Source organism: Gopherus evgoodei, chromosome 5 (assembly GCF_007399415.2).
Source record: "Gopherus evgoodei ecotype Sinaloan lineage chromosome 5, rGopEvg1_v1.p, whole genome shotgun sequence".
In the NCBI taxonomy this organism is placed as follows: Eukaryota; Metazoa; Chordata; order Testudines; family Testudinidae; genus Gopherus; species Gopherus evgoodei.
In genome coordinates, this window is record NC_044326.1 from 27,158,883 (window position 1) to 27,186,407 (window position 27,525).

Sequence of the window (27,525 nt, forward strand, 5' to 3'; positions counted from 1 at the left end):
GTTTTGGTGTTTTCAAAGCAGAATATCCTCCCCAGGACACTGGAATGCCTGGCTCCATGAGCTCTGCCTCTGCAATAGCCCATTAGGTGAGCTGCTGAGCTCCAGCCCCATAGCATCCCACCAGGTGGGCTTCTGAGGAGACAGGGAGGTGGGTGAGTGAGTGAGCAAGAAACTAGACAAGTTTCTGTTGGAATTTTTGTAGAAACTGACAGGTTTCCATGGAAAATTTCAAATGTGAAGAATCAGCATTTTCTGAGTGAAAAACGTTTTCTTGGAAAATTTCCAACCACCTCTCATGACACAGTCTCAGAATTTCTGGTTGTTTTCAGACTGGCACTATGCATGCAGAGCTAAGGTTGCTTGAGTAATTGGATTGTGTGTGTATTTGCATACCTTCAGATAGTTTGGAAGTTGTTGTAAAGTGGAAACTTAACTTGGAATTTCCAAGCTTTCTAGTGTTTCTGTCATTTGAGGAAACTCCAGCATTCTTTTTAGAGGTTTTTTTGGCTGAACTAAGTGACACATTCTTTCAAACTTAACTCCAGGTTTACAAAGTTTTTGCCTGGGAATTTCTTTGATTTTTATTTGATTAGGGGAAGAGTGCGAGCAATGGAGGTGAGAGTTGAATAGGTCTCTTATAAAACTCTTTGAACTGGAGGTAATATATTATGTAAAGATAGAAAAATCTAGCTTATTTTAATTGTAAAAACAAATAACTGAGATAGCAAACTGACATGTGAAATAAAAACGTGATCATGATGATAACCATTTAAAGATTTGTGGAGAAACAAATATTTATTGAAAATAAAAACCAGGTTTAAGGGCCCTAATGCTGACTTTTGGAAATATAACCATGTTGTGGTATTTGGAATACCCTATGTCCTGTACAGTAGATATTGTTTAAAATTGCTTGGGAACTGGAGCTTGCAATTGTGAGTTTGGAATGTCCTGCGGATAATTAAGTTGTGGTCAGGTTTTAGAAAAATAAAAAGTTCTCGAACTATGATTTTATAAACATGCTACAATAACATTTCTTTATATTTAACAGTTTCTTGTAGAAAACTGATACTCTCACGAGGCATTGATTAAAGGTAAAACATCAAGAAAGAAAAAATATTAAATTAAAACTTCACTTAGGATGTTGACAGTTGGCTTGTAATATTAAACAGATGTGCATGTTCTTGGGATATTCTTTCAGAACTTGGTTACAAAGGTTTTATTTTTAAATGAAAGCTACAAATTTTTGATTATTTTTCTTTTTTTTTTTTCAGCTTTTATTCTATATTGTACTCTAGACAGATCCACCTGGATAATATATGTAGTATAATTTTTGTTGTATTATTCGGGGAGGTGAAGAGTTTCACCACGTAGATTTAAACTGGAGTACAGCAGATTTCATTATCTAAAGGATTTATTGAAAGTGTTCAAAGATTCGTAGGCCAAATTATACTGGGAGATGTGCAAATACTGCTTTTATTGACTTCATCGTGAAGTACATGAGAGCAGAACCTGGACTATTTAAGCTATACTGATTGAAGAAACTGAAATAATATTATGTTTTTAAACCTTAAGATTTAATTTAAAAATCTAGTTTAATAAAATAAGCAGGGAAATATTGAGTAGAAGTAGGGAGATGTTGTTGTCACTGCATATAGCATTAATGAGGCAGTGGAATACTGTGTCCAGTTCTTCTGTCCACACTTTTAAAAGGATGTTGAAGAATTGGAAGGGGTTCAGAAAAAAGCTACAAGAATCATCTGAGATCTAGAAATCTTGCAGTGAGATACTAAATAAGTCAGCATATTAGCTTATCCAATAAAAGGTTCGGAGGTGACTTGATCGTGATGTAGAAGCTTCTATGGGGGAACATTTCTGATAGTAGAGGGCTCTTTCATCTCTCAAAGGCATAACATGATCCAGTGGGTGGAAATTGAAGTTGGATAAATTCTCACTAGAAATAAAGTGCGTATGTTGAACAATGAAGGCAATTAATCTTTGAAACCTAGAGATGTAGTAGATACTTCATCTCTTGAAGTTTTTAATTCAAGATTGGATATCTTTCTAAAAGGTCTGCCGTAGTTCAGCCAGAAGGTGTGAGCCTGATGTTGGAGTTACTGTGTGAGATTCTGTGGCCCGTGTTATTTAGCAGGTCAAACTACATCTATCTGCCTACGGTAGTATGGTCCCCATTATTATTCAGAATGCCTCACTGTCTTTAATGTAGTTATCTTCATAACACCCATGGAAGAAGGGAAGTACTATTATTCCCACTGTACTGATGTGGAACTGAGGCACAGAGAGATTAAATTACTTGCTCCAGGTCTCACAGGAAGTCTGTGGCAGAGTAAAGAATTGAACCCAGGTCTCTTGAGACCCAGGCAAGTGTTGTAACCCTGGGAGCATCCTTCCTCTGATCACAAGCATAATGTTCTAGTCTGGCCTTAGAAGTTATGAATCTATGAATGTTCTGTCTTCATTTTAATAAGAGAAGTAGGTAACGATGCATTAATTTAAAGCATTTCTAATGTAGCCGTACCGGTCTTGAATTTAGTCTTGTACCTAGTTTAACCGTCAGTTGTAGAAAGCTTTATTTTCTGTAATAGTTTGGTATTGTGGTTTCTTCCTACATAAATATAAGTGGAGATACTCAAATCCAAAGAGTATTTAATCATTTTATTTCAGTTGAGAAGCGAGGGGGGGTGGGGGAATTAAATAATTATATCCTTTGAACTGCTTTGGTCTTCATACCATCTCAGTTTCATACATGTACCAGGTATCCCTTTCTTGTGTATTCTACTTCTCATTTCTCTTAAAAAGATCATGATATTCAATTTCTGCAATAAAATAAGGGCAACTGGCTGATTAAAATATGAATTTTGTTTTATTCAATGATATTCTTTCAGTTTCCTTACCTTAATTTCTCACCTTGCTTAAAAACCCATTGTATAATATTACAGATGGGAAATACTTATGAAACACAGATGCTGCATTGAATTTTGATTACAGAATCAAAGATTGTAAAGAATCAAGAGAACACTGTAAGAACTTATCTAAGAATTAAACAGTTTGAATAAAATCTGACCTTGCATATAATTTTATTTCATATTTACCATTCTTATGCTTTGTGGCATATAAAGTGCACTATACTCTGGTCTATGACGGTAGCATTGTTTGAAAATTTCTTGTCTCCGTCCTGGAAAATTACAGTCATTTTAGATGTAGTTTGTGAGTTCACACAGTCCATTTGGAATACTACTTAGCATAATTTTCTTTTGTAGGAAAAATAAAATGTACATTTTTTAAAAAGAAAGTTTTTTTTCCCTTTAAGAATGATGGGCTGAAAAGAAGCCTTTTCCTTTGTTTCCTAGAATGGAGGGGGAGATGTATTTTTATATGTTTATTTTAAACAATGCAACCCCATATAGATAGTCACGTGAACATTATTCCAATTGTAATGAAATGTAGTCGAAAGCACCCAGGAGAGATCTCGGAAATAATATGGTTACAAATATTCATTGTCTAAATCTGCTCTGGAGTGCATGTGAGTAGTTGCCATAACACCAATAGGTGTCATTCATGCACGTCTGAGGGCCAAATATGGCTAAGAGTGGCTGTGTTGTCAGTGTTTTTAAATAACTATGACTACAAAAAAGAAAGCAAAGAAATCTTTTAAAGATTCCTTCATCCTTTTTGAAATTTTTTTTGCTTTGGGTTTAATTTTGTTACTTGTATGAGGGCATTTTCGTGGACAGAAACGCTTTTAACTCCTAAAACATAACACTACTTATACATATTGTGCAGCAATTAAATTAATCATTGAAATATACTAGTAGAACAGGGGTAGGCAACCTATGGCACGCATGTCGAAGGCAGCACACAAGCTTATTTTCAATGGCACTCACACTGCCCAGGTCCTGGCCACCGGTCCGGGGGGCTCTGCATTTTAATTTTAATTTTAAGTTAATCTTCTTAAACATTTAAAAACCTTATTTACTTTACATACAACAATAGTTTAGTTATATATTGTAGACTTATAGAAAGAGACCTTCTAAAAACGTTAAAATGTATTACTGGCACACGAAACCTTAAATTAGAGTGAACAAATTAAGACTCGGCACAGCACTTCTGAAAGGTTGCTGACCCCTGTAGTAGAATCTTACTGGTTTCAATGGGACTTTGTCACTATATATTACACAATCCATGCATTAGAACATTGGTACGTTTTTGTCTTAGAAGTTGTATGATGAACATTATTCTTGTATATTTTAAAGCATCTTTCCACTTAAGCTTTTGTAGTAGCTACCTCGAAGTTCAACAACTAGGGTTTGGCCCTTAATGAGAAGAATCATTTGAAAGTAACATGATTAAAATATTAAACATTTAAGTTCCCTGAGTAAATGCCATTCTTTCCAGCCTCTCTCAGCATCCTGTATGGAGATAAGAGGGTTTATATTAACATATTTGATATTATCCTTATTACCAGTGCTTAGATCCTAAATCTTTGATGAAATACTGTCTGAAAGCTTGTCTACAAAAATTAATGTGAAATAAGGCAGTGGATTAACGATGCCTGATTAAGTCTACTTTATTCCAGAATAAGAGTGCCTTATTTCAAGGGATTAAGATCATGTGTAATAAAGCACTCTTATTCCAGAATAAGAGCATCCACACATGGAAATTAGGGGGTTATTCTGGAATAGCTATTCCTATGTAGACAATCTTGTCTGATTCTGCAAAAGCAACTGCTTGAGTGTAAGGGCCTGCACAACCAGATCTCTTCACAGGATAAGGACCTACATGTATTTTTGCTCATATACAACTCATTTGTATTTTATTTGGAAGATTATTATATAGAACAAAAAGGCTGAAGTGCAACTTCTGAGATATTAACAGTAAAATATAAAAATCTACCCTATTTTATTTAAATAATCTTTCCCTTTATGTGTTGAGGCTGCAGTCTTTGCTGCTACATAGTATTCTGATTGGTTATTGTTAAATTATTTATTATTTGTACTACAATAATGGCCAGGATTCCCAAACAAAATCAGGGCTCTACTGTGCTGGGCACTAACAAGCATAGAATAACAGGAAGCTAGATAGTCTCTTTTGTGAACTGCTTACAGTCTAAATAGACAAGACAATCAAAGGGTTACGGGGGAAGGATATACGAAATCCTGGCCCTATTGAAGTCAGTGGCAAAATTACCATTGACTTCAGGGAGGACAGGATTTCACTCATGAAATACAGGCAAAGTAAACAGTGATGGTCAGCACATGGCATGTCATGTTCCACAATTTTTCTTGTTGATTTGAGGGATGAGGTGGTTCACTGGAAGGGAAACCTCACTGTTAAAATGTGTTTAAGACTCATTTCTGTAATATGCTTAAGCACAAGTCTAACTTTAAGCATGTGAATAATGTTTAAAAGTAGGAATGTGTTTACATACCTTACTGAATTGGAACCTAGAAGAGAAGTTTTATCAGTTACTGAAAAGCCTGTCTTTTATCAATTACTGTAGGGAGTTGGTCTGACTGCTGTTATGAGCAAGAGCATTCATGGTTTAATTGGATAATTTATTGATTCCTGTGTAGATATTTTCACCTTAAAGATGGCATTTCTAAGAGTTTCTATATACCAGTTGCTGAGTAAAATTTCAGTTGTCCAAAAAAGTGCAATTTTCAAAATATGTAAGAGATGTAGCTATTAACCTACATGCACGTTTATAATACTAGAAAATGAGCAGTTTATTTACATTCAAAGACAGGATCTGATAGGCCCAAATTGCTTAAAACATCAGTTATTGAAGATATACCCCTGGGAATTTGAGAAACCATTTAACAGATGAAAGTACATTTTGAAAAGTTCAACATTACAGGCAATCATAAAATGAATCAAAACAGTGCTTTCCCCCATGAAATGTACAGAGCCCATCTGTGTCTAATCCAGTAATTACAGACAGAGTTCAATTACCTTTTCAAACTTGGAACAGACTGGAGACTAGGCAGTGAACAAATATAGGGTTTTGTCTAGACCTCAATTGACCGCAATCTAAAACTTGAATATATATCTATTTTTTTTTTTTTTTGGTTTGGTTTGGTTTGATAGCTCTTAAAGGATTCATTTTGCTACCTAGTTGCCAGATCATGAAAGCTCTTGTTGCCAGGCACAGTGCTAGCTACTGGTCTTAATCCCTTTTAAGTTAAGAAGTCTGCACCTAGTAGTAAGAGTTTTGCAGGATGGAGACCTACTATTTTATTTTCTCAACATTGAGTTAATACATTTTAAGTGCAACAAAAGCTTTTGTTAATCAGCGGTTACAATTCTGTGTCTTTTTTTAACAGTGCAGCCTTTAGTTGAGACTTTAAGATGTACTAGATTAAGTTTTGAAGAGTTGTAACAATATTTTTAAATTCTATTGTGCAGTCACATAACAAGATATTACATCCTGAGAAAATAATTGTTGGTTTAGTCTGAAAAATGTAATCACGATAGGCTTTTCAGTTGCCTAACTTGCCTATTGGCACTGATCAGAAACCAGGATAAAAAATTCAGATATTTCACCTAATTATTAGTTTCAGGTGGGATTCTGGATAAAAGCGGATTATAACCAGAGCAAATTGGCTATACATTCAGTCACATAAGTATATTCAAAGAACAGGCTCCACTGCTCCAAATTGCAAAAGTTAATAGAGTCTGCCAAGTCCTAGGTCAGACAGCTTTTGTTATCAGCTCACAAAGTATATAAATCACCAGTTCATTATCTTTTCTTTGGGAAATACATGGTGTGTGCTGCATCGGATAGTAGTAATATTTCCATCCTAACAGTCTGAGTGATTAATAAGGTGGCTTATATATGCATCCATTAATTAGGAAGTGGTCTGTCCCATAAGGATGATATACAATATGCAAACAGATCCTGTTTTACTGTACAGAACGTAACCCTAACAAGTAATGACTCTTGGTGGTAAGGTAATTTCATTCATTTCATACATTGATGGCAACAGTGTGAAGAATAAATGTTACGTTTTTAACATATGTTCATACACAAGAATTTTGCTGAAACATGCAGAAATAACCTTTGTCAACATACATTATTATGAATTATAGGGGTTTATTGGTGTGCAGATAGTGAGAGAAAGAGATATGGCTATAGTAATAGACACATCCAGTTTAACTTTCTGATTTATAATGGTGTAGTAATCAGTATTGTGTAGTAGTTGGTGTATAGAGTAATTACTGGTAGTTAAGAATGAACCTGGTGATGACTTCTTATGTTTTCAGCTGCCATTTTATAATAAACAAGACAGACTCTTCCCAGGGAATAATCAGCTTTTCTAATGTATTGCAACAGTAGGGCTTTTTTCTTTTTTTTTTTTTTTCATGTTTAAATAGCTTTCCTAGTTGGTAACAAACACCTATTAGCCAGGAAAAAATGATAAAATTGAGATGTTAAATGACTGAAATTGAAGTGTCTAATAAAGGGCGAAGGTTATATTTTGGGGTCTGTGTTGTTCAAAATGTATTCTCTCTCTATGCTTGATAAGTTTGGAAAAAGTCGCTTGATGCCAGTTTTGTAAATTAATTAATTGTAGTGCACATTCATAGCTGGGTGTTCATATTTCCAATTTTTTAAGCAAAATATAATACCTAAGACATTATTCCAGAAATGCCATTGTAATATACCCATATTACGTACCAAAAATTATGTTAAAAGAACATTAATGTGGCAAAGTTGAGTTCTGAAAAGTTAGAAAATGCCAGAATTATATATGCTACTCCTTTATAAAGGTTTTTCTCTGAATGTGCTGAGAACCTGTCTCTCCCCTCCTTGGGTTCAGTAGGAGTTTTGGGTACTTAACAATGTTGAAATCAGGCAAAACATTGGTTCAGGAGCCTAGCATTAGGCATCTATTTCAAAATTGTGATTCTAGGTATTAAAGTTGAGTGTATAGGTTCATAGAAGTTAAAAATACAAAAGATCTCCTACCTCTGTGGTGCTCACCCTGTCATGTGCACCAAAATTTTCTTTTCCATCTCATAGTTTTGCAGAACTTCAACCTTCATTAACAAATAATTTTTTTAGCTCTTCCTGGTTGCAAAGAGATTATTCTAAAAGTAAACTACAGCAGTGTCTTCCTGAGTCTGTAGACAACCTAAATCAGTAAGTCTGTGATGTCTTGCAGCCTCCATGCAAGTCAAGGTAGTGTAGTTCTGAAGCTTAGTAAAATGTTAAGACTGTTAACAAAAAATGGTTGTCCATTGTGATGGATGTTATGGTAGTTAGAAACAAATAAAGACATTGGTATATATAGTATACAACTTACTAGGTTGCGTATGGCCCATCTATACTACAGCTTGACCCCAATATAACACGAATTCGGATATAATGTGGTACAGCAGCACTCTGGTACGGTGGGGCTGTGCGCTCCTGTAGATCAAATCAAGTTCGATATAATGCGGTAAGATTTTTTTGGCTCCCGAGGACAGCATTATATCCAGGTAGAGGTGCACCAGTCTGTTGGTGCCAGTGCACAATTGTTTGCTGTGATTCAGGTTATCTGTGGGTTAACACAATTTTTGTTTGTGGTGTAGATGATACAACATGGTTATGGAAACCAGATTACATTTCATTCTGATACTGCCTGGTGTATGTTTCATCATTTCCTTGATTACAAACTCTTGATATTTGTAAAGCAGGTGTACAAAAATGAACAACTATATTTTTAAAAAGAGCAATTCTAGTGTTGATGGGTTTTTTAGTTTGTTTTTAAAAGTGATGGTAAATGTCCTCTGCACCCCCATGGAAATCTTTCCATTGTAATATTTTGGACCAGATTTTCATAAACCTGTCCCTGCAGTTGCATCCACATTTTCCAGACCTCATTTCTGATTGAAATACCGTACATGGATTCAGAATCACTCAGTGTGCTCACATTTTTGGTTTAGCTGCATCCCTTCAACTAAATGTTGAAAATATGACCCTGGTTTCTTGGTGGTGTCATTTCTAAATCTGAAGTAAAATGTTGTAACAAACTACAATGGCTGGATTCCTCCTTACTGCATATTATCCTGTAAATTGTCATCCCATTCTCCTCTATTTCATGCTTGCTTAGGGAGTCTCTTTACCCCCTCCACTCCAGTCTTGATTTTTTTGTTCTTTCTCTAATTGTATGTGCTTTTATTTCTGGCTCTATTTGCTCTATCACACTCTTTTCATGTCTGATTCTCTTGCAGTCTGTGTTTCATGTGGGCTTTGTTTTAGTATATTCCTGTCTTGCCTCTCCTTTTGTCTATGGTCCATTCAGTACCTTTCTGATACTGTTTCTTTCTCTGTACTTCCTTTTCTATTAGCATGCACCATGGAATTAAAAACCACTGATTTAATTGAGCAGTAAAATAATTAAAAATTGGCATGGGGGTGACTCAATGGCCTGCAGATCTCTGGCCAATGTTCTTATCCTCCCTATACATCAAACAGCAGTCTTTCATTTTTCCAGTTTGTGTGAATGATTATCTAGGATGATGTTATGAAAAAGAGCATGGTGTGTATGAATGAAAACCTAATCTGCTGTAGAAATTACTTTCCCTTTCTTGTTGTTTGTTCTCCTCTCCCTTCCTCTCTTTCCCAGCCCTTGCTTTTGTTTTATTTTCCCAACATTCAGAATTGCACACATTTGATTAAAGGTGTGATATTTAACTTGATTTTGTTATACCAGTGCAAAACCATGTGTGGGCTCTCTGTTCTATTTTAATCTGATTTATGTTGATTTAGTTGAACATGATAAGGAATCTTCTGCCTCTTCCCTTGCAGCTTCACAGCCTAGTAGAGCTCACTGTCACACATTTGTTCCTGATATCCAGCCTATATTTTGCCTTTTGTGAATATCTCTCTATATAACTCAAGTAATTCTTCCTCCATCCTTGGTATATGCTTTCAAATAACTGCTTTCTGTTCTTCTACCTTGTTTGCATCTCATCCCCAATTACTTCCTTCCTTTGCTTCCTCCCTTACCAAAAGGCGACATGATGCTATGAGTTGGAGTGCTCACTGGAGGCTTGGGGCTGGGCATGTGCTCTGACAACCAAACTATGGGAGGCAGCGTGATCTAGTGGATAAAACACTGGGCTAGGAATCAGAGAAGGGGGGTGTATTCCCAGCACTGCCATCAGAGCCATTACTAAGCATTTTAGTGCCCGGGGCGAGCAAGCATATTTATGCCCCCTACAGGTGACGTGGGGAAAATCATGTGGGATTACACTCTCCTCCCCGCCCCCCACCTTGCATTTAGCACAGAGATTTTCAAACTGTGGGTAGCACGTCCCTAAGGTAATGCGCCCCACAGTTTGAAAACTGTCACCTCCTGCCAGGAGCCAGCAGATCGGAAGCTTGTGGGAGCCACCCGGCCCACTCAAGTCCCTGGCTGTCCGTGTTTTGGGAGCCGGGGCGCTGTATGGGTGCTCAGCAGTCCTCTCTGCCACCTCTGCATGGCCAGATGCTCCCCAGGCAGGGCAGGTGCCGCAGCTACAAGCTGAACCCCTGATATGCTCTTGTGTTTGTCCCGAAGGCGCCCAGTGCTGCCCCCTGTCCACAGAGCCTGGATGCCATGAGATGCTACGCGAGGTGCTCCCTGGAGTACTCATCCTACTTGGGTACCTGCCTCCCAGCAGCCTAGTCACACCCTGCTCACAACCCAGGGACCTGCCATTGCAGCCAGGTCACTCTCCCCGCATGCCCTGTGTGCAGAGTCGAACAGCCCCTTGCTCCTCCAGGCTGCCCTGCCCCACCAACTCCGGTAACTGAGGCTGTGAGAACGGAGCAAACCCAGCCTTACTATATTGCAAGTTCCCAAACAGAGGACACTGCTGGGGCGGAGGGGTACAGTTAAGGGTCACTGAAAGGAGTAGTTGTGGGGTGCTGGAGGGATGTCTGTGTAGTGGAAGGGATATTTGGGGGGTGCTGGAGTGAGTACAGTTGGAGGTGCTGAAGAGGTACCTGTGGTGGGAATACCCACTGAAGGTAGGGGGCAGGATTGCTCTCTCACAGTGGCAGGGTTACTGGTGCAGACCATGGATGCTGTGCCAGCAGTCTCTCAGTGCCTCCTGCGGGCCTGTCCTCCTCCCCAGAGCTGGGCAGGAGTGACATTTCAGATTTGCGGGGACAACTTTAACCATGATTCCAGGGACTACTTAGGCACCTGAAAACTCTAGTTTTTTTTGTAGATAATAACTTAGAAATTAGCTGACCAGAGCACTGTATCTAATTCCTATATAAAGAAAGAAAAAATGTATACAAACAAGAGCTGTCGATTAATCGCAATTAACTCACGCGATTAACTCAAAAATTAATTGTGATTAATCACAGTTTTAATCCCATTGTTAAACAATAGAATGCCAATTGAAATTTATTACATAGTTTTAGGTGGTTTTTCAGCATTTTCAAATTGATTTCAGTTACAAAACAATACAAAGTGTACACTGCTCACTTTATTATTTTTTATTACAAACATTTGCACTGCAAAAATGATAAACAAAAGGAACAGTGTTTTTCAATTCACCTCATACAAGTACTGTAATGCAATCTTTTTATTGTGAAAGTACAATTTACATATGTAGATTTTTTGTTGTTGCATAACTTCACTCAAAAACAAAACAATGCAAAACTTTAGATCCTACAAGTCCACTTAGTCCTACTTCTCGTTCTGCCAATCCCTAAGACAAACAAGTTTGTTTACATTTACAGGAGATAATGCTGCCCACTTCTTATGTACAGTGTCACCAGAAAGTGAGAACAGATGTTCTTGTGGCACTCTTGTAGATAGCATTGCAAGATATTTACATGCCAGATATGCTAAACATTTGTATGCCCCTTCATGCTTTGGCCACCATTCCAGAGGATGTGCTTCCATGCTGAAGACGCTCATTTAAAAAAAATGTTAATTTGTGACTGAACTCCTTGGGGGAGAATTGTATGTCTCCAGCTTTTTTTTAACTTGCATTCTGCCATATATTTCATGTTATAGCAGTCTTGGATGATGACTCAGCACATCTTCATTTTAAGAACATTTTCACTGCAGTTTTGACAAAAAGCAAAGAAGGTACCAATGTAAGATTTCTAAAGATAGTTATAGCACCTGATCCAAGGTTTAAGAATCTGAAGTGCCTTCCAAAATCTGAGCGGGATGAGGTTTGGAGCATGCTTTTGGAAGTGTTAAAAGAGCAACGCTCCGATGCAGAAACTACAGAACCCGAACCACCAAAAAAGAAAATCAACCTTCTCCTGGTGGCATCTGACTCAGATAATGAAAATGCATCAGTTCGCACTGATTGTTATTGAGCAGAATCCAGCATCAGCATGGACTCACGTCCTCTGGAATGGTGGTTGAAGCATGAACGGACATATGAATCTTCAGCGCATCTGGCATGTAAATATCTTGCGACACCATCTACAACAGTGCCACAAGAACTTTCAGATGACATTGTCAACAAGAAGCGGGCGGCATTATCTCCTGCAAATGTAAACAAACTTGTTTGAGCAATTGGCTGAACAAGAAATAGGACTGAGTGGACTTGTAGGCTCTAAAGTTTTACATTATTTTATTTTTGAATGGAGGATTTTTTGTACATAATTCTACATTTGTAAGTTCAACTTTCATGATACAGAGACTGCACTACAGTTCACTTATATTAGGTGAACTGAAAAATATATTTTTTGTTTTTTACATTGCAAATATTTGTAATAAAAATAAATATAAAGTGAGCACTGTACACTTTGTATTCTGTTTATAATTGAAATCAATATATTTGAAAATGTAGAAAACATCCAAAAATATTTAAATAATAATCTTATATATATATAATATATATATATATATATAATATTAAATAATATTCTAGTATTGTTTAACAGTGTGATTAATCATAATTAATTTTATAATTGCATGAGTAATCGCAATTAATTTTTTTAATCACTTGACAGCCCTAATACAAACACTAATTAAAGCCATATTTTAAGTTTATATGTAAGTTTAGAACAATCAGGAGATAATACAGCAAAATATTCCTAATCCCAAACCTTGAGGTTCTAATTATGGTAGGCCTCCCGGCCAAGAGAAAGACCTGAAATTATTTTTCTAAAGTGTTCTGATATTTTCTCATTAATGTAGCTGAAGATAGTCCACTGACAGACTCAGTTCATTGCAAATGTCATTCCATCCTTCTGCAACACAGGTCCCTAAGTATGTGATATGATTATTGGCAAGCTAATAATACATTGTGTCTGATAAAGACTTGACCTGTTGAAGGGCTAAAAGAATTTTTGTATCTACTTGGGTAGGCTCAGATGGAAGGAGTGTGTGCAGGTAGAAAACAGTGTGTCTTGTAATTGGGCTTGGCAGAATTTGATTTTTTTTTTTAAATTTTGATAGATATCTGTTTATTTTTAAACTTTTAAAATTTTTTAGTTTAATTTTCACAGTTGAACAAAATTATGTCAAGCATTTTTTTTCTATTGATTTAAATTTTCAAAGTTTAAATTGAAAGTTTTGGGAGATTATAGGGGAAAGGTTAGATAAATATTAAATCTCAACAAATGTTGATAGTAAAAAAATTAAAGCTTTATAACTGTTAGGGTGACCAGACGTCCTGATATTATCGGGACAGTCCCGATTTTAACACATTTGTCCCGTGTCCCAACTGCACATTGGTCGGGATGCCCTTTGTCCCGTTATTGGGGACCGCTCACCATCACCGCCAAAGTCCCGGGGCTGGCATGGTGGTGCTTCCTGGGGTAGCTCCCGGCGGCACGCCTGCCTGCTGGCAGGATCCTGCAGTGCTGGTAGCCCCTAGGCACAGAGGCAGAGTAGGTCTCCATGTGCTGCACTGGTTCCCTCCTGCCCAATCAGAGCTGCGGGGGTGGGGCTTGCAGGCACCGGCAGTGGGCAGAGATCCCTCACTCCCCCCACCCCACCCAACCCGACCCTAGGAGCCAGAAGAACCTGCCAGGTGCTTCCTGGGAGCCGCCCTAGGTAAGCACCACCGGGACTCCCCACCTCACCACTCTGGCTTCTTCTTCTGGCTCTTAGGGTCAGGGCCCTGGGTGCGGTGGAGAGTGTCACCCTGGATTCCCGCCAACCCAGGAAGTGCAGTGAGCCAGCGTGGGCTGGGGGACAAGCCCACCCCAGAATGACGGCACAGTGCCAATGGGGAGCCGCCATTGCCTGGCTCTGGGTGGCTAGAGGGGGCCCTGGCAGTGCCCCGCCCCGCAGACTGTGTAGCTCCGCTCCCCGCTCACTGCGCGGACAGCTCCCTGTGGGATGTGGACTCCAGTGTCAGGCGCCATGCGCACAAGTGGGATAAATAGCTCCCTGGCCCTGCCTCGCCGCCCCCACATGACTGCCCTGCCCGGCCTGCTGCCCACCAGCAGCCATTACCCAATGAAGGCGTTTGGCCGGGGCTTGCAGCCTGCAGTGGCCAGAGGCAGGGAGGGCACTAAGGGGGCTGCAGCAGAAAGCAGGGGTGCCTTGCTGTGGTGCAGTTTCCCATGTGCCCCCCCCACACACTGTCTCCCGCAGTGGGAGTAGGGGCGGTTATAAAACCAGGCGGGAGAGTCAGTGATGGTTATAAAGCCAGGCAGGAGAGTCAGTGGCCACTTTGGGTGAATCTGCACCGCAGTTTAAGCTCAGGGTTAGTGGGACTTGAGTCAGCTGAGCTGTGTTAGGGAGCCCTGTGCTTAGGGTGACCAAAGGTCCCAGTATTAGAGGCTTTGTCTCATATAGGCAATTATTCCCCCCCACCCACCCACAGCCCCCCCCCCCCCAAAAAGTGTCCCAATTTTTTACACTTACGCTCTGGTCACCCTAATAACTGTTAAAACACAAATTGTCAAGATCACATCTAAACTGTAAGAAAATCAATCTCTAAGGTCTGAAAAAGCATTTTTCTTACTTTGCATATCTGTAAATTTTTATTATTATTAATGGAAATATTCATTTGTGTATGTTGTTAAATTGACATTGACTAACAAAAAAATAATCCTTGTAAGTCTATGTACAATTGACTTGATCATAAAATCCATATAAATTAGAAATGGAAAAGACTACTGGGGTCAGCTGCCTGTGAGTTTAAAATTATTCCCTGCTGTATGTTTGTCATAAACAGATAGCTAAGGGTTAATGTCTCTTTCTCACCTGGAAAGGGGTAACAAACAACACCTGACCAGAGGACCAATCAGGAGACAAGACTTTTTCAAATCTGGGTGGAGGGAAGTTTTGGGTGTGAGTCCTCTGTTATTGGTCTGTTCTCTTTCTGGGCTCTGAAAGTGACCACAGGAATCTCCAGGCTTTCTAATCTTCTATTTCCAAGTTGTAAATACAAGGATAGTAAGACAATAGGTTTATATTGTTTTTTTGTATTTACATGTGTGTAGTTGCTGGAATGTTTTAAATTGTATTCTTTTTGGATAAGGCTGTTTATTCATTTTTTCTTTTAAGCAATTGACGCTGTATATTGTCACATTGATACAGAGACCATTTTTATGTCGTCTTCTTTCTTTTTATATAAAGCTTTCTTTTTAAGACCTGTTGGATTTTTTTTTTAGTGGGGGCTCAAGGGGATTGAGTCTGCAGCTCACCAGGGAATTGGTGGGAGGAAGAAGACAGGGGGAAAGGGAAAATCTCTTTGTGTTAGATTTACTAAGCCTGACTTTGCATACCTTCTGGGTGAGGGGAGAGGGAGATTTAATCTCTCGGTACTTGTGTTTCAAGGACTGGAAGCAGGGAGTATCCTAGGGTCCCCAGGATGGGGAAATCTGGGAGGAGGTAAAGAGGGGGAAGGGAAGTGGGTTATTTCCCTTTGTGGTGAGACTCAGGGCATCTGAGTCTTGGGGTTTCCCAGGGAAGGTTTTGGGGAGACCAGAGTGAGCCAGACACTGGAATTTTTCTGGCTGGTGGCAGTGATATCAGATCCAAGCTGGTATTAAGTTTGGAGGTTTCATGCTAGCTTCTCATGTTCTGAACTCTAAGGTTCAGATCTGAGTAGGAGAGTTATGACAATGTTTTCCGGGGCCTTTCCAGCCAAATTTAAGTGGCTTTCACCACTTTCCTTGGGAAACTGTTCCAATCTAATATGCCTCAGTGTGAATGTTTTTCTGATATTTTTGCTACATTTTCCTTTTTCTGGTTTTATAACATCAAACCTATCTATGCTCCCTTGTATGAACCTAAACAATTACTTTTTCTCCCATGCCGAAAAAATAATAGATAGTTATGTTCCCCTTAGTTCTCTTTTAACCAAGCTATAAAAATGTAATTTCTTTAATCTTATAGTTCCTTATGTGATATTGTGCTACTTGTTGTTGGGGCTTTGTAGTTTACAGAGCTAAGATTGCCAACTTTCTAATTGCAGACCCCCCAAGGCCCTGCCCCACCTCTTCCGCCAAGACCCTGCCCCTGCTCTGCCTCTTCCTCCAGGCCTCACTGCCCACTTGTTTCTCTGCTTTTCTACCCCCATTGCTCACTGCTGTGTCCCCCCGCCCCCCTTCCTCAGAACTAGATCCACTCCACCTCCCTCCCCCCTCTCCCTCCCCTCAGCTATGCTCCCTCTGCTCTGGAGCTGCAGCCTGACACAGAGCCTGCCTGCCCACAAGATGCAGGTAGGAGGTGGCCCTGGCTGAGCAGGGGCTGGCATGGATTGATGACCTAGCGCCTCTCCTGCCTGCGGTAACCAGACTTTTGGTGTCCGGTCAGTACATCTGACTGGACGCTGCCAGGTTCCCCTGGCAACCCTATATAGAACTGGTGCATGAAACTTTGTAAATACTTTTATTCCATGATGAAAACTGTTTTTCATAATGTCTTGTCATTTTATAGTCATGCTGACACAAATATGTTGCTCAATCTGTGGTTGCGTCTTGTCTATCATACTTAAAAGCTTTTTTGTGCTGTTTTCTCACTAACCTCACAATATAATTGTGATTTTTCTTGGCTGCTTGACATCATTAAAAGAACTCTCCTATTGAACACAGCTTTTTTTAATGACACTTTTCTTTCTGATTGATGCCCTTTTAGAATAAAATTGCAATGCATGGAAATCTAAATACTTTGTTGAAATTGGTTAATTGGGTACAATTAAGCTGTAAGAAGCAGCCCATCAAGTAAAATCTTATGACTACATACAGAACTTTCTGTTCAATTAAAGAAAAAATACCAACCCTCATTTGCAATAGCAGCGTTCTGATTTTCATTAAATGATGGTATTTTATGCTATTTTGTCTAAGCTCAAGATTAATTTCTATGGTTACAGGGAGAAATAAATCTCTAGTTTGCTTTAAAGAAAGATTGTTTGTTCATTCAGAACAGGGTTGACAGCCTCTCCTTAAGAAAACTGTTACTTAAATGTCTTTCCTTGGTTTAAACGCGTTAAAAAATTTTTGATGGTACCCCAGTGGCATCATAAAAATGTAAAGTAATTGTACACTAAAGTAACCAAAATGACAAGAAATACTTTTTTTCTTTTTTAAATATATTAAAATTGTTAGCTTGGAGAGGGTGGGAGGAATGGAATGTCATGCTACACAACCAAACTCTATTGTCAGGTATTCAGTGATTGACTGACAATTACAAGTCTTTTCTTACAAATGTTAAAATAATCTGCTTGATGGTAAGAAAAATATTGATTTCCCATTTTCAGTATCCCTAAAACTGTCCTTATTGATCCATAATGTACAGAACTCTCAAATGCTTTCTTGGGATCAATTTCAGTCTGCATATCTAAATTGTAAGTTTTAGTCCTCAAGGGAAAATTATTTACGTGTAGTTTTGTTTCCCTGAAGATAGTCTCATGATAGACCATAATAGTGGTCTAAGAGTATATCTACACTGCACCTGGGAGTGAGCCTCCAAACCCAGGTGGACAGGCTTACGCTAGCTTGACTTGAGCTAGCACTCTAAAAATAGTAGTGTGGACATTGCGGCTCCAGTGGAGACTCAGGTTAGCCACCAAGCTCAGGCCCAACGCATCAGGTGGGCCTGAGAGAGCTGTCAAGTGGCAAACTGAGTATGCTGTCTTAAGTACCATCCTTTCTGGAGTTTTGGTATAGATCCTTGGTGCTGCAGGATACCGTCTGAGTAGGGTTTGTCGTCTGAGTCAGAGGTTGGATTGTATGTGTCTGGCCTGGGGATAGAAACTGTTGCTATTGAAATACAGAGGACTGAGAAGCTTGCAACGACTGAAGGCAGAGGTGTGTCGTCTTTGGGAGTGACGTATAAATCTCCCAAGACTTCAATGTAGCCTAGAGTCCTTGAGATTATGCAGTTGGTCATCAGTCTGCGGAAAAAGGAGAGTCAGCCAGAGTCATGGCATCTGCCATAACCATGCATGAGTTTTGATGGCTCCAATCATCAGGTCTTCCATAGGAGGTCCGACAAACCATTTAGGATCTCCCTTTCGAGGGATTGGCTCTCTGTGCCTAAACAGCATGATCAGTCTAGGGGGCGGGGGTTCCTCACGTAATCCTATTTCCCCTTGGGACTTAAGCCTGGTTGTCCCTATATTCACCCTTTTAACAAAGCAATAATGGATTTTGTACAGAGTATACCTTGTGAGGTACCATTTGAAAACTCAGAAGTTGTTGATCATTATTGTCTTGGTAAAATGTGTGGCAACACTGTATGTAAAGTTATAAGATTCTACCAAATAACATTACTGAGATACATTCCACATTTAGAAAAGCAGGCACAAACCAGTTCCTCAAAGGCAAGGGGCAAACGAAATCAAATAGGCTATCATCTGCTTAAGTGACCATTTTTCTGCAGAAAAAAAGGTGTGAATGAGAAGTCAACAATCTGGAAAAGAAACAGGTGGAGGTTCTCATCCCCCAGACTCTCTTGAACCTCAGCTGGAGGTGATTTTTCAAATAAAAAGAGAACAGTAAGAAAGGGGAACAGATACCCCCAAATACTCCTCTTTTCTCTACTCATGGCATCAACACACCTGTAGGACAAGAAAGTAACATTGAACTCTCTGTGGGGGGGGGGGGGGGGGTCGGCCGGGGCCCTGGCTGAAAGGGGTCCAACCAGTAAGACTCCTAAAGCATCTGGTGAAGGAATCCTTTGGTTTGAGTTCATTTAGCTTGTTAAGTTAGCTATTAATTGTGTTTTTACCTTTTTTATTTTCCTGTAACCAATTCTGACTTTTATACCTCACTTGTTTTATTGTTTTATCTAAACCAGTGTACTTGGACTGAAGTGTCTGGGAAACTCCATTTGAGATAACGGGATCTGTGCATATCATTTTCTGTTAATCAAATGATGGACTTTGTATGCGTTTGTATTGTGCAGGAGGGTACTGGGCAAACGAAACATCCCTCACAACTGCTGTGGGGTTTGTATTTTAGTCAGTGAGGTTTGGATGCCTGTGAGTAAATATAAATGTTAAGGAAAGTTTATGATTGGAGCTGGACAACAAACACTAAAAAACAAATTGGGAAGGTCTATTAAAATCAGATGTTGCCTCTATTTTTTTTTTCTTATTGAACGTGCTTGTTGCCTGAGAGAGGGAGAGAGAGTGAATATAAGCAGACAAGTAGAGCTGAAAATTTAGACTGTTTTGACTATGTGAGATCTTCCATTTATTTGGTCTAGAGTTCAGGATATGTTCTTTGGGCCCTTTAGTTGTCATTGCTTACAATGCATTTTCATGAAATGTCTGTTTAGTTTGTGTAGACATAGGCAGCAAACTAATCTATTCTAAGACATTTAAAATTCCCACAAGAGCTAAATGTATGCATTATTACCATTAATTCAAAATGTACTGTACATTTTTAGTTTAAAGTTTCTATTTCAAGTAATCTATTAAATAAGGAAGTTTCTGTCTTCAAATTTAATATTTTAGCAATTCATAGAATGATTCTACCTATGCACTTGAGTAACAATTACACAGATTTTTATCTGATAAAGACTGTATGTTTTGGACTTAGAAAACATAAAATATATTCTGAAGCTGTGAAAGTGTGGTGTGTGTGTGTTTTTTTTTCTCTTTTTGTGTGTGCACAGTTCTAGAGTTTGGTTTAAGAACAATGCTAAGTTTTTAATGTATAACAAAACAATCAGTGACTCACATCCTACAAGATACTGAGTGTTTTCAGTGCTTACTGAAGTCAGTTGAAGCACTGATAGTATTTAAGTAATTTATGAGGGTTAACCCCTAATTTTGCCATCCTCTGTCTAGTAAAACTAAATGTAAAATCAAAACACTAGTAACAATTGCACTCTTCTTAAAAATGGCATATTCAGCATGTGTTTTTATAAAATCCTCTGATTTGTTTTGAACTGGTCATTTTTAAGAACAGTATTTCAAAATGTTCTTTGTTGACCTAAGTTGCAACTGCTTTAAATACCCCCAAACCTTAGCCCACCTTTATATTATAAAATAGGAAAAAAATGAAAATAATAAGATGCAGAATGTATTTTAAAAGTTGTGGTATTTAAAATGTGAACTGAGAGTAATAAAAATCAACATCAGATGATTTTTTAACCTTGTACAATATATAAAAATATATATACTTAATAAAATAAAATTATAAAATGAAAGTTTTTGGAATGAAACAAACTTTCTTATTGTAGAAAGTGCTTTCAAATGTCTTTTTTTTTTGTCATTTTGATACTATGTAAAATGAAATGGTTTTTGCTGTAAAACTGGCAATAGTTATTAGCTGTTGCATCTTAATACAAATGCTAAATAATCAGATTATTTCTTTTACTGGATACTGTCGAAACTAAGTGTCCACAATGTCTTTGCAATGGTTAATCTAAATTTTGCAGGCATGCATTCAAATTTTATTTTTTGGCTTTCCCCAAACAGAAAATATTTGAACGTTCACTAGCTATATGGAGAAATATATAATAAACACTTTACAAGTACATTTTTTTTAGTATTTAAAGTTTCATGCCATATTTACTTTGACGGAGACCACAATGGAAGAAAGGAATGTGATTTAAGATCACAAATCCGTAACCATACTTCAGAATTCTAACTTGGAATTTGAGTAATTTTGTTGGCAGAGGTCCTTGTACTCCATATTGTGTCCTCATATGTAGAATGAAGAACTGACTTTTGGAGCATCCACATATATATTTGTACAGGGATTACTTTTTTCATAGTCAAACTGCATTGGGCTTGGGTTTTGTGTTTTTTATTTTTTAAAATAAAACTTGTTTGTAACATTTATTTCTGTCATGGGGAAATATTGTTATAGAATAAACATCTGTGATATAATATGTACATTACATTATTAATAAAGGTAATTCTGAATTATGTTCTACCTTTAGACTTTCCCCATGGGTTGTTGTTGTAGTTGTAACCCATTTCTGATGTAAAGCAGAAACCAAACAAGGTAACAATTTTCATGAGATTAGAGGTAGCCAGGCTGACTGTCTCCTGGCTTTCTGCTACCCCATTTAAGCGCAGGGCCACCCTTGTCTCATTGTTTAGTTATTACTTGCTCTTTTGGGTTTCAGATTACAAGAGCAATTGATCTGTATAACCTATTTTAGGAACTTCAACATTGCAGGGGAAACCTAAACCAAATGTATATCCGTAAGAAACAAATCATCTGAAAACTAGGCAGTTGTCATTTTGATATAATGTACTTTTTTCAGGAAATTCATATAGGACAGCACCATGTGATGGACTAGAAATAATCAGCCACCAAAAACTACTAGAATGGTGTGAAGCCAGTATTCTTTCAACCAGGAAATTCAGAATTGAAGCTGAACATTTGGGTTTAATCTTCATCATATGCCCTATACCTAGGAATTGCAGCATATATAGTATGTTATATTGGATATTGACCTCAGGTTCCTGAAATATATAGCTAGAAGTCCTGGAAATGAGTTTGAGAGTCAGCCTCAAATCTCAGCTTTTAAATTGTAAATTTGTGTATTATATGTGCATTTCCTGAAGTGCCTCATAGTAGAGCTTCTGTCTGCTCATCTTAAACCTCCCTTCTTAACTTTCATACCTTACAAGGTGCCAGTGTCTGAACCAAGGGATCCTGCAGAGTCCACATGCACCTTTTGTATGCTTTTCACCACACAGCTGAAAAGGTTTTGTACTCAGATACACTTCAGCATTTCTGAGCTGCTCATTTCATCAGCTTAAAAAAAAATCTCCATGCAAAATGTACAGGTTGTGTTTAGTCCTCGATCATGCAAAGACTTACACATGTGGACGGGGCGTGCGCAGGGATTTAAATATGACTACTTTGTGGGGAGGGCACTTTAAACACTGCCCCCACAATGTCTCTGGGCTCTGCTGCCTCTCCCACCCCACTGGTTCTTGCTGCCTCCCTGGGGACCCCAGTGCCTCTCCCTGCCCCCATTGTCCCGGGCTCCAAACACTTACTGGAGGCTGTGAGCAAGGAAGGGGGCTTAGTAGGCTTGCCAATTTTGATTGGACGTATTCCTGGAGATTTCGTCTCATGATATAAGCTTTAATTAAAAATTCATCTTTAATTTCTTGAGACTCCATGAAAATCCTGGAGAGCTGGCAACCCTAGGGTTCAGCTGGCTTCCTGGGCCCCCTCTCGCAGAACTTTGCTGTCAGCTAAGCTTCCCTGCTCTGGGCGCCATCTAGTGGGGCTCAGCCTTTTCCAGGCATGTCTCCAGCTGCATTCAGCCTCACTTCCACCCTGGAAGAAGGTGGCGGGGGGAAAGGGGTCAGGGAGGGAACTCCAGGGCAGGAGACAGGGCAGAAGCTGCAGATGGTGGCGGAGACGATTACTGGGGGGCCTGTGCTGGTGTTGCCTCCCCCCCCCTGCACATGCTCCTGCAAGCAGAATCAGTGGGGCTATCATGCTTAATCACGTGTGTAACTTTTGGGCAGGATCTGGGCATTAGGGCTTTGAACCTTTGGAAGTGGCACTCAATGAAATCAATATCCGTTCTCAATGGAAGACTTTTCAGTGAGAGCTATTTAGCTACACCAAATGTCCCATAGTTATAATTGTTCCTGCTGTTTAGCAGTTTTTTTAAAATGAAATAAAATACAATTTTTTTTTAATTATGGAAAAAGTTCATTGGTTTTAACTCCCCTTGTACTCTTACATTTTGAATAGGTTTTGCTCCAAATTCCAAGAAAAATTCACCGTTGAATAGAGGCCAGACTTGGAAAATTTCACCCAACAAGGTGAAAGTTTTGGAAGATTAGATTACAGGGTTTTGTAATGGAAGCACATATGCAACCGTAATTCTCCTACTTCTATAGAGGCTGTAGCTTTTCATTGAGTCATGCAGTGTCTGTATATCTTCTGACTGCTTTTTGAAAGTCACAGGTCCTTCTAAAATATATTCTGTTGACAGACAACGGGCGTGTTTGAATTAAAAAAAATTTCACTATAGAAAACAAAATAATAACAAAGTTTTAGAAATATAACATTTTCTTTTTTAAAAAACCTTACATTGTTTGCTTACTTAGCAAGAGGGGTAGTGGTAAATGCAAAGAAGCTTCTATGAATCTTTTTACATAGGAACTATTGGGTGCTCAAAACCATTGAAAATCAAGACTGTTGTTTAGGTATCTAAATATGGAGCTAGGAGCTTAACTTTTAGGATTTCTTTATTAAAAAAAACAACAAAAAAAAACAACAAAAAAACACCTTGGCTTTAGATTTTAACTTCTGTCCATAATAGGGTGACCATACAGCAAGTGTGAAAAATTGGGACAGAGGGTGGGGGGTAATAGGAGCCTATATAAGAAAAAGACCCAAAAGTCGGGACTATCCCTATAAAATCAGGACATCTGGTCACCCTAGTCCATAATCAGCATTGATACTGCTGTCAATTAAGTTGAAAAGCGGTTCATGTTACATATATGTTACAGAAAACTTATGTAAAAGCTGTTCTGTAGTGCATCACTGTAAGGTATTTTTAAGTTTTTTTTGTTTTTTGTTTTTGTTTTTTTCACAAACTGCATCTCAAAAAGCTTTAAAGTTAACATACAGTTATAAAGTTTAACAAACTTTTCAATTTCATATGGCAGGAAATAGTGTTTTATTGTTCAGATGGAAGTGTAAACTTGACAAAATGCTACATTTGTTCAGTAAAAATAATTATCCAGTACTGCAGAATTTTCTCTACAATATGTCATGGAAATATTCAATCACTTTAATCGTAAAAAATGCTGCTGCTTCTTGTAGTGTTAAATTTATGCAAATTGGAGCCTACAGTTTCATGAGTGATTGTTGCAAGTAGAACAGAAATCTTGTATATATTGCTGAGATATGAAAATGACACAAGTCAGGTTGTTTAAGCCTGATATATATGTGTCTTTTGAAAGTGTTTCTTAGCAAATGTTCTTCTGTTTATATCTTTTTTCATTTATTAAAAGTATCCAACTTTGAAAAATACAAAAATAAAAATCATGTACCACTGCTGTTCAAATATAAATAAAGTTGTGCATGCCACCTGTGATAGCAGGTGGCAACCGTTCACAGCTTTCTTTCTGTTGGACTTGCACTAAATGCAACATTTGTTCTCATTTTTAACAACTAGATTCATTATTTTTTAAAAACTAAATGTGCATTCAAGATGCTGTCTGAAGATACAACTTTTAAAGTACATACAGCTTGGGACCGAAAGTTTAAAAAAAGTCATAATAAAACTGCAAATGTGAATGTACTGTACAGAGAATCTTTGATACTGGTGTGACACTGAAACTTTCTGTTGCCATCTAGTGGATGATGTATGTATCACATTACTGTATTTTCACTTAATTCTTGTCTAGAGAATCAAGACTCAATTGTTTTCTCTCTAATAGGATTACACTAGAGAATTTTTAAATATTACTGTGATTTGGGTGCTTAGTTTTGTGGTGCTTTAAGATTAGGCTGGGTTGAAATTTGTATTACAAGTTCTCATCAGAAGTTATTTTTCTTTGTAGATATTAGAAATGCTTAATCATATTCTATTTGTGTATTTGATTTTTTTTTTAAATCTAGCCCCAGCCATAGCAGGATAAAAAAGTTAAATTTAAATTTAAATTTAAAAATGTAATTTACAAGGTGCGAGCCTGCTGCAGAATTTTATTACTCTAGTACCCTCCTTAAATTGTTGATTTGATAATGTCCTATATGTTTGATAATGACTGATTTCGAGACTTCCTCTCTCAAGTAATAGTGCAGTAAGTACACAGCTGATAGAGGAGGTAGCATCTTCAGTGAGGGGCCCTCAACTCTGTAACTCTGTTGCCCCCTTATTGGTCCAACGGGGCCTACATTTGTTGAATGCCATGACTAACTTCCTAGATATTTCCTGAAGGGTAGGACAAGATTAAGTCATTGGCACTACATTTTCACGTCTAGGGCTACAGTTTCTAGAGTCTTGTGATGCTGGAATCTGGGCTTTCATTTAAAAAAAAAAAAAGTTTCTTAGTCCTAAGAATGGCAAAGAAAAGCTTGAAAATGTGACATTAGTGTAACTGGTGTAGTAATGTCTCTCTGGCCATGTCTACAGTACAGGGATTAGTGCAATATAGCTATGGCATCATAATTGTACCGGCATAATCGTGTAACGTAGATGCAGCCTACAGCTATGTAAAGGGTTTTTACGTTGCTGTAGGAACACCACTTCCTGAGTGATGGCAGCTGACTGGATGAAAGCATACTTTCGTCGACCTACCTGTGTCTACCCCAGGGGTGGGATCGTCATAGTTGCTCTCATAAGTGTGGATTTTTCAACCCCTGGAGCTCCTTAGGTATGTTGTCCTAATCTTTAAGTGTAGACCAGGCCTGAATCTACTGTCAAGTGAGAAACACTAACTTTCAGAGATGTAAATTATTTTGTGTATCTCTGTGAGGGGTTAACTACACCTGTAATTAGTGGGGGTCCCACCACTAATGCTACAATAGGGGAGTCTCTGTGTAGCAAGGAGGATAAGGGTGCAGTGGATCCAGCCCACCTACCTAAGCTGATGCATCCCATTCCCAGCAGCTGGGATATGTACTATGGGAATCCCTCCCCCACCCCCCACCCCCTGCTGCCACTCCCTACCTCTCCAGTGGGTGAAGAAGGGTCCTACTGCTATTCCTCTGGGAATAGCAGTGTGTGGATGAACAAATTATAGTGAATATTAAGTAGGCTGAAGGGGAGTGGACTTATGGAGTTTTTCTGTGGAATTCTTTGTGATATAAAATAAGCACAGTACATAAAGCATTGGCTAGGTGTTTGAAAAATTTAAGTAAAATGTCTAGTCCCCGCTAGTGAAACTTTTTCTTTTCACAGTGACCTGTCTGGGTCAACGTAAGCCTATGGCAATGACAAGCTGAACAAATGTCAATTGAACACAGCAGAGTCAAGTGAGAAAAGACAAAAAGAAATGGCATCAGTGCAAGGCCACAGAGGATGCCATTAGGATTTAAGGGGGAAAAACTCTTTTCTGGTGCAAGTCCTGGGAGATAAAAGCCTAGTGTGAGTGGAGGCATAATGATATCAGTCTGAATCCAGATTCATGGAAATAATGTTACAAATGGAGGAGAGGCAAAGTAATGTCAATTCAATTAAAAATATGAGATGAGAATTTCAACACAGACAGAATACTTTGCATGCAAACAGCTGAAATACTTCTATTACTACAGCTTTCTTGCTTGTCATGTAGACTTCTGTTTATGTGAACCATTCCTAACTAAAGTTTGGAAGGACACTTTCATCACGCAGTAGTGTTGGCCAATGAGAGAGATTTATATATTTGTGCTAATCTGCCCCTTTTTGGCTTTAGTGTTTATTTTTACATGTTAATTTAAATGTGAAATATGTCACCACTTTACATTTCTACTCTTTGTTTTCTGAAATAATTTATTGCTGCCTATTCAATAATGTTTTTCTGTGCAGACACCATATAGAAATGCTAATTTGGGAATATATTTTGTGTATATATGTCATACCACGTGGAGTAGGAGGCAAGGAAAAGAGATGCATTCAGAAAACAAATTCAAATAAAGATGAGAAGAAAACCACCTGAAAATCCCACACGTTTGTAAAAGAGTTTGCCTGGTTCCCCTTTGGCCCCTATTCTCCAAGTTACTACTCCAGGTTACTTCTCCTTTTACAACTCACTTTAATAATAAACAGTGTGAAGTCAGTAGCAAAAATTCCCTTTGACTTCAGTGGGGCCAGAATTTTGCCCTCTGTTTACTACATGGACAGCCTTAGAAATTAAACCAGGGAAAATTCTTATCTGATATCATGAATTGTAAGAAAGGGCAATTGGAGAAGGAAGGGGATAGAGAGTGTAATTAAAAAAAAATAAAATAAAAATGCATGTTTTTGTGTGTTGTGAGGTACAACTAAATTACTTAAAAAATTATACAAATAAGCAAACCGTCTTCCTAAACTCATGGCAGCCTGGTCTCTCTAAAGTATGTTCATATCTGATCCGTGTCTTTGGCCTCTCCCTCCATTGTCTTCCATCCACAATCATTGCAAAGGCCATCTAACGGATGTAACTCTTAGGTCTCTGCTGGACATGTCCATACCA

The 27,525-nt window shown here is 38.4% G+C and overlaps 1 protein-coding gene across 5 annotated transcripts in view; it reads left to right on the forward strand.

Moving 5' to 3' along the window:
- Positions 1–27,525, forward strand: part of STX18 (syntaxin 18) — a 119,419-nt gene that overhangs the window by 9,833 nt on the left and 82,061 nt on the right. Inside the window, exon 2 of one of the 5 annotated variants that reach the window (XM_030563614.1) lies at positions 23,111–23,181. The exons of the other annotated variants lie outside the window; for them this stretch is intronic. The gene's annotated coding sequence lies outside the window, so the exon portion shown is untranslated. The remainder of the gene's footprint in view (positions 1–23,110; positions 23,182–27,525) is intronic. 5 annotated transcript variants of the gene reach the window in all.